At 43.0% G+C, this 9,636-nt stretch overlaps 1 protein-coding gene across 3 annotated transcripts in view; it reads left to right on the top strand.

Annotated features, from left to right (window-relative positions):
- RB1CC1 (RB1 inducible coiled-coil 1) overlaps window positions 453-9,636 on the top strand; it is a 73,683-nt gene continuing 64,499 nt past the window's right edge. For 2 of the 3 annotated variants that reach the window (XM_021386531.1, XM_021386529.1), the window contains exon 1: window positions 453-576. The gene's annotated coding sequence lies outside the window, so the exon portion shown is untranslated. Of the gene's footprint in view, window positions 577-1,860; window positions 1,975-9,636 lie in introns of those variants that run through there. The other variant, XM_021386530.1, reaches the window with a different exon arrangement.

Below are 9,636 nucleotides of genomic sequence, written 5' to 3'. Positions count from 1 at the left end.
TACAGAAGCAGGCTCACGGCCGGCTGTGTGCCAGAGCCCCCCTGAGCCGCCAGGGGCCTCAGCCCTTCCCTACGGCCCCCGCGGGGAGGCAGCGCCAAGGCAGCGAGGTGAGTGCACCCTTCAGCCAGGGAAGAGTTGAACCCGAACGCTGGCTCCGGTGGAACACAACGACCCACAAGGCAGAGCGCTATGTCCGGACAGGCCTCGGGCACCCCTCAACCCCCACCTCCCACACTCCGTCAGCGGCACCCGGCAAGCGGCTTTCGCCGGCTCCTCGACGCGCCGCTTCCGCCCCACGGTTCCTCCTCCGGGCCGCCCTCTCCCGGCATGCGCCGGCGCCGGAAGCGGCTGACGACAATAACAAACATCGGCGGCGGCTGCGCCTGGGCTCCCCGGTCCCGCTCCCCCCGGCCGGCCCCACGTCGCCCGCCCCTCCGCCGCCGCTCCCTGCCCTCGCCGTCCACCCGAGCGCAGCGCCTGCCGAGGCGGCCCGCGCTCCCGCCGCGGGGCCTGGCCGCGCCGGGAGGGGGCTCCGCCGCCGCAGGATGCGCGGGGCCGCCGCCGCCGGACCCTCGGGTGAGTGGCGCCGGGGGAGGCGCGGGCCCCTCCGCGGCCCCGCTCCGGCTCTTCCCCGCCCGCCGCGGCAGCGGGGAGTCCGGGGGGGGGCTGCCGGTGGGGCTCCTTTATCGGGGCTGTCGCGAGGGGCGGTGGTTCAGGGGTTGGCCGCGGGGTGGGCGGTGGAGCGCAGGGGGCCGGGGGCGGAGCGCGGCCCGGCGCTGGCTGCGGCCCCGGGGCGGCGGGGGAACCCGCGGGGCGGCGGCGCCCGGCAGGCTGCGGGCGGGCCGGGGCGCTCCCTGCCCGCGCTGCGCTGCCAGGGGAGGGCTGCGCGGCGAAGTTACTCCGGGGAATGACTCAGCCCGCGCCTTCGGCCGGGCGCAGCGTGCAGCAGCGCCGTGTTTGCCGGTGCGCTGCCGCTGTCTCCAGTGTTTACTTATCGCTGCTCCCGAGGAAGCGCGTGCCGAGCTTTCCCATTGTTTTCTCATTGCTGCTTGTGAGCGTGCTGTCAGGCGGCTCTGCGGAGCTGAGCTGCTGCTCGTCCTCAGGGCCCCCGGAGTTCTGAGTGGCTGCTGGCTGAGGTTAAAAGGGCGAGTGGGAGAACTGCAGGAACGGGTCCTTGTGACGCCTCAACTTTATCTAGAGATGAAAAAAATAGATTGTGCCTGGAACCAAGATACTCAGGAACAACCTCAAAATGTTAGCTTTTCCTCTCCTTTAGCCATAGTTGTCTCAGCCTTTTTTTTTTTTTTTGAGGAAAAACTCTTTTTGTCTGAAGTAATGAAGAGGGATGTTCTGTCAATGAGCCAGTCGATGAGTTCACATTGAAAGTTTCATGTTTGTGTCATTACGGGAGGGAATGAGGAGGTCGTGTGTCTTTTTTGCCCCTGCGTAAATGTGTGAAGTAGTTGGGATGGCAGCCTTTATGGAAGAGTTGGAAAAATAACGCAGGTGCAGCTCCCAGTTGAAGTTTGTGTCGTTGGGCAGTATTCAAAGGGTAATAGGCACCAGAAATACTTTAATAAAGGAAATGCTTACTCTTATGTTATATTTAAGTTGTAAACTTAAAAAACAACAACAACAACAAACCTAAAACAACTGAGTACCTTGGATGTCTTTAGAAGATAAAGCAAATGAACAAAGAACTGTGTTATCTGCTTTCACATAAGCTTTAGTACCAAAGAGAACATATAAGAAAGAAATGAGACATGTAATTCATTAAGTTTAGTTTAAATGAAACTTTGCAGAGCATCTAATGGTACTTATTTTAAATGCCGTCTGAAGCTCAACATGGTTTTAGATTATTACACTGGAAGTTGTGAAGAAAAAATTAACTTACGAATGTGGAGTAAGGGCCTTCAGCTGTGCCAGTTATGGATCCAGAAATACAAGCAGGAACTTCTGGGATAATGCATTAGTGTAAGTAGACTGAACTGCACTTTGCAAGTATATTGCCATTATGCCCTTTGTACGTTTTTTCTTTTCTTCCTTTTTTTTCGAACTTTTTGAACCCAAACTATGTTGTGCTGTAATCTGTTGACCCAGCCTTCTGCTTGACACAGATTTGGGTTAGTAGTCTCTGGGATCCTACTCAAGGGTCTGGCTCTCTCCCCATGTCATGTTACCGTATTTATAATTAGAAGCATACGAAACAGATTTGCATTTACTGGAGGAGAGGACATCGGTTATTTTGAGATCTTTTGTGGTGTCTGGTTAAGGCATTGCTTGTCCCTGCATGAGAGCTGAATGCAGCTAAGGTTATGTATAGTTCTGGGAGAGTTAAGGCGAAAAATATAGTTTCTAAACCACGTGTAAACTTAGAATTTCAGTTATTGTGATTAAACGGGTAAGCATATGTGGAAGGAGAGGAATAGCGTCTGTCCTTCTGCTCCTTTAGATAGGATGGTGACAGTTAGGGAAAGCATCTTTCAAATGATCCCACTCTATCTTAACCTGTTGGATTGGTGGTTGTCAGTGTGCTCCTTAGTCTCTGTTTTTGATCTAGCAGCTAGTTTCAGTAGAGGGCTGGTTTAGAGTGGTGTGAGGATTTAGAGTTTTTTATTGCACAGGTTGGATTCGCTCATATATTGCAGTCAAGTGAAACAAGTCAAAATGAAAAACTGTTGTCTAAGGTGGGTGCTCTCTGAGCCATAGCATGCATACCTGGCTGTCATTTGAGCTACTCCAGAGTTGTTTGGACACTGTCCCAGCTGTCATGCCTCTCCTTCTACATGCGTATTGCCCAAGAGCAGTTATGCTCCCGATATTGGTTCACAGCTACGTGATATTACATTAGGAATTTCTGAAGAGGAAAGTGAAATGGAAAAAAGGTGGAATTCTTAAATAAATCACCAGCATGGCACCAGACCATAAACTGTTGATATTCTCAACAGTAGTGATCAGTGAAGTTGCAAACACTTGGGTATAAGAAGCGTGCTTATAATAATATTGTGTTATACCACCTGATTGAATGCACTGATACCAAGCAGGCAAAAAAAAAAATTATCACTAATATGGAAATTACTAACCTAGCTGCTAGAGTTAGTGTGTGTTTTGTAGCTGATTTGTCAGAGTAATGATTTGGGTGAACATGTTGAAAGACTCTCATGTGGTCTCTTAGTCATAAAAATGATTGATGATTGAGGAATCACTGACATAACTTATTTTATGAACTAGTTAAGGATTCTGTGGCTATTGTGAAAGTCACTTGTTTATGAGTTAACTTGTATTTCAGATACACTTTTAATTTAGTTTGGAGCTCAGTTGGAAGTTGGAAGACATCAGCTGTTTCCCTCTGTGAGAAGAATTGGAAGTGGATGTACTTCAGTAATGCTTTCTAAAGCCAGTGGTATTTTAGTGTATCTAAGTCATTAATAATAAATAATATGTAAGTCTGAATTGTTGGCAGTTGTTGATAGAAATATCAAAACAGGTTTGTTGATATAAAATTTTCACTCAGATTCAGATGGAGCTGATTGCTGTTGGCTGACCAGGAGAACCTCCTGCTATCAGGAAAGTTCTTGCTGGTCTTCTGTCTACAGGTGTGTATTTTCCAGTAGGCTTCTGAGCTCAAACTGTGTGCTCAGGCAGCGGCAGTTGCTAGTGCAGCTTTTTATGTACATCCAAGATGTTGACATTTTCTTCTGGGAACTGATTTTGCTAGGCCTGCTGCCTTTATCACATCAAGGTGAAATGATTACCGTGTGCTATATATAATCTCTAGTAGTTGGTGTATGTAGAAAGTCAGCAGCGTTGAAGAAAGTGGTAGCCTGTTTTCTGCGTGAAATGACTTGTTGCTCTGTGATAGGCATTTATCTCCAGTCTACATTGGTTACCTGTTGATTGGAAATAAAATACCAAACTACTTTGCTGACTCAGGTTTCAAATGTCCCTGATCTGTTTTGCTGTGTTATGCCGTGTTCTGACTACAGAGCTCTTTTTTTTTCCTTCCTATGAAATAGCTTATATCTTCTTAACCTCCCATGCATTATTTTTTTCAATGGTATTTTTACATTTTCAGGAGATAAGGAAAGTTTTGGTAGTGTGTGGGGAATATTGTGTTCAGTATTAGAATTGTTTGTTTTTTTTATTTGTACAGAGTATCTATGATAGTCACAGTACAGCGATCTTCATTACTATGCTTGATGATGTGCTTGAAAGGCCAGCGTTGTGCTTTCAGTTTGAACAGATTGAAGGCAATGTATATTTTTGAGGTAGAAAGTGGCGTTGGAGAAGCAATTGAAGGACAAGTTTTACTTCCATTGCAAATTCAAAAATCATACCTCTCAGCAAAACAGTCAGTTCTGAATGGCACTTATGAGATCTGATGTATATGAACATTTAAGGTAGCTGCTCAAATTTTGATTGTGTTCATGTTCTCTTTTGTAAATGATGGAACTTACCTGCCACTTTTTTGTATGATTGAGTATGTTTGTGCTACGTTCTGTCAAATACGTTCTCTTGTCTATTATGTATGTTGCAGATATGGCTGCAGCAATTTCCATTCTTTTAACATCTCCTGATACTTCAGGGATTATAAATGTCAGTGTTTTATCTCAAATTCTGTTTGGGGTTCATTTATGCTTACTATTAGTGCTGATATGTCAAGCGTGTAGGTATTTGATCCTTGTTTGGTGTAGTTGTGTGTAGGCTAGGCAGTTTATACTGACAAAATGGTGCTTTTAGTGATAGTTTTCGTTCCATCCTCCAGAGTGTATATTTCTATTAAATTCAGATGAAATGGAGGTTCTTATGTAAGAATATATTGTGTAACTGGACTAGCAGCTCTTTTCAAATATATTATGCTTATGCTAGATTGCAGACATTCTGCTAGTAAACTCAAGATGACTTATTTGTCTATTCTAATTTAAAATACTCTGTACAGATACTTGTATTGCCTACTGATTGGGTTTGCATGAAGTTCCTTACAGTAAGCACTTCTTTAAACAAAAAATGGAAATATCATTTAAAAATTCTCACATCCCAATCAGAGCAAAAAGAGGGGGTGGAGTGTGTAAATTTGCCTGTACTTATGTCATGTGAAAGACTCGGAGGCAAAATACCAGTAAGCTGAACAAGACATGTGTAATACAACAAAGCAATTTCACATGAATGTTCTGAGTGCAAACACCATAATTGGGGTTGAATAAGGTAGAGGTGCAATTGTAATGTATAAACTGATGTGGGTGTGGGGTTGGTTTTTTTTTTGGTGCTTTTTGTGGTGGTGTTTCTTTTTTTTTTTTTTTTTTTTAACCTCTGAGGTTGTCTATTTCTTCAGTTGATAATATTCCACAGAGGGATTTATTAATGCGCTTTGTTAGCTTCTTTAAAGTGCCAAAGATTTTTCCATGAAAAGCAAAGAAGGCCTGTTGAAAGCTACTAAATGCTTTCTTGAGATACGGTAAAATTTTATGTTCTTGATGCTCATCATACACTTTTTCCTCATTTCTCAATATGTTGCTCTTATCTTTCAGATTTATGTCAGTAGAGACCCAGAGTTTATTTTTAATTGTGTAAAATGCAAATAGAGCAGTAAGCTGATGTGCCAAAAATCTAGTTGTGATTTTTTGGAACGTGTTTGTAAGGAAGGTGGGGTTTATGTCAATTCTGCATGCTACTGGTTCTTTGTTTGTCTGTTTCATGTATTGCAACTTTAGAAAGAATTTGATAAATAGGAGAAGGTTCATAGGTGAAACACTATGAAGAAGAATTTTCAAACAAGCTTGGTAGTTTCTAATCATTTGAACAGTTTACCAAGATTGTGGATGATTCCTGTACTGCTGGAAAACTTTAATGTTATTCTAAACATTTAACATTTTTAAGGACTTTATTAATACTTGTTGATGGCATGTGTAGTTAGGAATTTGAGTGATGCCTTTTGAAAATTCTCACTTCTCTTCTTGGGTGACAGCGCTGACTTGGTTATCCCCCTGCATCCATCAGCTTTTTGCCCTCCCTTAGCTGTGGAGTAACAGTTCGAAGGGCTGTGTGGCAAAGAGCAGTCCTGGAAAGAGTGCTGTTTCTACCTTGTTCCAGCAAAGTAATCCAGTTTACTGCATATAACTGTGGAAAGTTGCACAGCTGAAAGTTGGTGCAGGGAGAGGATCAGGACAAGTGGCTGAGGAAAGGAATTCATAAGGCTGGTGCTCGGGCTGTAATCAGGGTTTTTGGTCGTGGTCTTGGTTAGCCAAAGAGAGGGTTAGTGAAGGAGAAGCATTGGTGCTGACTTGTCTGAACTTGATCTGAGCAAGAAAGGAATGCTTGTTGGCTGTTTCTTGCAGAATTGTTTGCAAACACTGTAAGATTTTACATGCTAATTATTTTTAAAGAGTTCATTTCTGCAGGGGAAACTTTCCCACTCATACGGTGTTGGTCAGTAACTTGAATAAAAGCACCTGAAGCTCTACATACTGAAGAGCACCATTTTTTGGAATGTATTAATCACTGAAATGTGAGGGAGGTATGTAATCTGCATTTGCTATTGAAATGGCAAAATTATACATTTAAAAAAAACAAAAACAACTGACTAAACCGTCAGTTAATTTTGTCAAAGACACAGTTGCAAACAGCTGTGGGAAGACTGTTTCCACCAATTAACAAACTGCTACAAAGGAAGAGTACATTTAGGAACTGTACAAACTGTCAGAAAACCTTGGCTTGTTTTCTGACTTGTACTTCTTAACCAAGACGCAGAAACTTCACTTTCTGACAGATAAGAGATGTGTGGTTTGGGGTTTTGCAAAAACTAGTAAACTTTTTTCCTTTTTTTTAATTGTTGGAGGGGAAAAAAATGTCTGATTCATATGTGGATTGCAGTTTGGCAGTTCCTCAAATACTGTGAACAGAATAATATAAATAGATGCTAACCCTCAGAACTGAAGTTTTATAATTATATACATATGGAGTGATGACATAATGTCTAATAATATGCTTGTTGCCTCATAAATGTGTTTGAAACTATTTATTTCCAGCATTCATGATAAAAGTTCTGTCTGAACTTGCAAGAAGCTGCATTGTTTTGGGTGACATCAATTTTCAAGCTACTTTTTAAGGCAGTGTTTTCTTACCTGTCCAGATGTCGTTGCTTTTGATCTCTTGCTTTTCCACCACTGATGCTGAGGATCTGTGAAGGTATCGCTCCACCTACCCTGCCGAACAGGGAGAACAGAGGTAGCTTCCATGTAATTCAGAGTTGCTCCTGAATTCATGTGGTGTAAATCTTATTTTCTGAAAAGCTATGGACAAAGTTGGTGTTTCGCAAAATGCCTAATACAAAAAAAAAAAACCACAAAGAGACAAGAAGACAAAGGAGGAAAAATGTCTCATACTCTTTGAGTTTTGAAATTCCTCTCTAGTGAATTGGGAAGTAAGGACTTCGGCATGTTTCCTGATTGCTGTGCAGAATTGCAGCGTCTTTCCTGTTTTAGGAGTGGAAGAGACTTGCTTGACTGACCAGTTGATGAGTTTGAGAACTGCTAACAATGCAGTGACTGCTGGAGATGTTTTAATTAACTGCTTCTGTGCCTGTGCACATCTCAGCACAGTATAAACAAAGCTACAGATGGCACCTTGCAAATGTTGGGGTTTGACAGCCTTACATGAAGATGACACTGAACAGGATTTTAATACTTGTAAGGTGGTAATGGGAGATAGGATCTCCACCTAGAGTAAAGTGTATCTTGTCCATTAGATATGGCCTGGTTAAAAGTTTTTGGAGGGATGAAGGATGAAGTTTTTTCCTGTATCTGGTTCAGGACAGGCTCTGTTGGCTGTGCAACATGGTGAACACCCAACCATATCCTGGGCTACATCAAAATAATGTAACTAACAGGTTGGGGAAGGTGGTTGTCCTCTTCTACTCAGCTCTTGTAAGGCCCCACCTGCTGTACTATGCTCAACTCTGGGGCCCCCTGCTCAGGAGGGACATGAAGCTGTTGGAGTGGGTCCAGAGGAGGCCACAAGGATGATCAGAGGTCTGGAGCACCTCTTTAAAGAAATGCTGAGGAGGCTGGGCTTCTTCAGCCTGGAGAGGACTAGGCTCCGGGGAGACCTCATTGTGATCTTTCAGTACCCAAAAGGGGCCTGAAAGAAAGCTGGAGAGGGACTCTTTGTCAGGGAATGTAGTGACAGAACAAGGGGTCTTGGCTTTAAACTGAAATAGGGTAGATTTAGATTAGACATTAGAAATAAATTCTTCGTTGTGAGGTTGGTGAGGCACTGGCACAGGCTGCCCAGAGAAGCTGTGGATGCCCAGTACCTGAAGGTGTTCCAGGCCAGGTTGGATGGAATCTTGATGTAGTGGGCAGCAGCCCTGCTCATGAAAGGGGAGTTAAAACTGAATGGTTTTTAAGGTCCCTTCCAACCCAAACTATTCTATGATTCTGTGATTTATTTATTTAAGTGCATTTAAAAGCATATTTTGTTTGAACAGTCAGTTGTCCAGATAAGGGTATGCATTTTCATTGTTTTTCTTTTTAATTTATTTTTTCTATTTTTATTTTTTTTAGAAACTAAGCTGCTTGTGTTACTAAAGGCATTGTTAAAGAATGTGTGCTATCATAGTGAGACCACCATATCATGGTGGTCTTCTGCAAAATGAAGATCTTCCGATTAGAAGCATTGGTAGCAGTATTGAATAAAGCTCCTTGAAGTCTGCTTTTAAACATCGCTTTACACAAAGAAAGTTGTTTATTTCCTTAAGTTCAGCCTAAGTCTCTGTGTTCCTTTTGCTTTGGTATTAGGAAGTGTGCTGTAAAATCCTTTGCTTGTGAAGTGAGGTGTGGCAGTTAGACGGAGAGATCATTTTTAGAAGAACATCTGAAAAAGCAAAGGAATTAGAGGTGGAATACAGATTTGTAGAAGAAAGTACATTGAACTGGAAGGAACATTATGGGCTAGTCAAGTTCTTAGGTCTATTATAGAGTTGCCTAAGTTGAAGTGAAATTGGAAATCCTGCTTAGAGGAAAGTGAAATCAAAGGAATTGCAGCAGCTCAAAGGCAAAACTGAAGTTTTGCTGCATGGAAATGAGAGGCAGCTTAATGAAATGATAAGGTGTCCCAAAGTTAGTTCTCCATCCCCAGAGGTAATAAAGGCCTATTGTCCTTGAAGGGGGGTGCATTCCAAATAAGATAACTCCATGAGTGAGTGGGTGAGGAGTAGCACTTGAGGTTTTTGGTTTGTAGGTTGTTTTTTTTGTTTGTTTGTTTTAGCAAGTGATGGACTTGTCAGAGTTTGCTTTGGATGAATTACCCTTTTGACAGGTAGTAGTTCTGTCTACACTGATATACTGTGAGAAACTGGACCCGTGTAATCACAGGTAATATTTATGATTCTTATTGGAGGCCGTATGTATTATTACCTGCAGTGTAGCCTCAGTGGGTCCTCAGTGAGAGAACTTTCCTTTATTAGCATAGTGTGCAGGTGATGTTCCTAAACAGCTCTGTGAATGCCTGACAATTAGCAATGTGGAATTGCAGGCTTCTGAATGGATAGTGGTGTACTGCCTTGCTTGAGTACTTAAGCTAGTTCTGTCTGTATTTAGAATTGTATTTCTTCCAACCTGGAGATATGCGGCGGGGGGG

The sequence above is a fragment of the Numida meleagris genome, chromosome 2 (assembly GCF_002078875.1).
Source record: "Numida meleagris isolate 19003 breed g44 Domestic line chromosome 2, NumMel1.0, whole genome shotgun sequence".
NCBI classification, from domain to species: domain Eukaryota; kingdom Metazoa; phylum Chordata; class Aves; order Galliformes; family Numididae; genus Numida; species Numida meleagris.
This window is presented reverse-complemented; position numbering and strand designations above follow the sequence as displayed.